Source organism: Atta colombica, unplaced genomic scaffold (assembly GCF_001594045.1).
Source record: "Atta colombica isolate Treedump-2 unplaced genomic scaffold, Acol1.0 scaffold116, whole genome shotgun sequence".
Taxonomy (NCBI): Eukaryota; Metazoa; Arthropoda; class Insecta; order Hymenoptera; family Formicidae; genus Atta; species Atta colombica.
In genome coordinates, this window is record NW_017259202.1 from 102,373 (window position 1) to 103,075 (window position 703).

At 24.2% G+C, this 703-nt stretch overlaps 1 protein-coding gene across 1 annotated transcript in view; it reads right to left on the reverse strand.

Annotated features, from left to right (window-relative positions):
• LOC108694184 overlaps positions 1 to 703 on the reverse strand; it is a 22,634-nt gene that overhangs the window by 11,204 nt on the left and 10,727 nt on the right. The gene's annotated exons all lie outside the window — the stretch shown is intronic.

The following is a 703-nucleotide window of genomic DNA, read 5'->3' on the forward strand; positions in this document are numbered from 1 at the left end:
TACGCAACAATATTTTAAGTATTTTTTCAATCACACAATCAATATTATTGACGATATCAATATTATTGATATATTTTATTTTAGTTTGACATACATTAACTATTGTACTGTGACATGGATCCTAATAAAGCAATATTGATGCTTGAGAATCAAAATCCAGATCATTATTAGTATTTTACGTCAATTTATTAATATTAACTGCAGAAGATCAGTAATATTGTCAGTATTTGTTAATATTGGCATTATTATTGATTATGTAGTATTGCCTTAATATTTACTTATATTATTTGAAAACCATATATTTATACTAATTATAGAAATCAATGCCTTAAACGGTCTAGCTGGATCTTAAATGCTTGTGTAAATTTATTCATTACAATTCTGTGTAAATTTATATACGTATGTAGTTCTTCGAAAATGCGGAAAAGCAAATTGTTAAATTGCTCAATTTAATTCGTGATATTACTGCGATAGTTTAGTAGAATTAGCGTTTCAAGATCGAAAAATCATTTTGGCGCGCATTTCAAAGGACTATATATGTAGTATATAAATTCACAAAAAATTATTTGAGCATTTATTTAAGGCATTTCTATAGTTTGTGTTATCACGGTCCTATAATATATTATATATTTATACTTTATTCTCATATTATTATTATTATGTTAATAAAGCAATATTTGATGATAAAAACTGCATTATATAT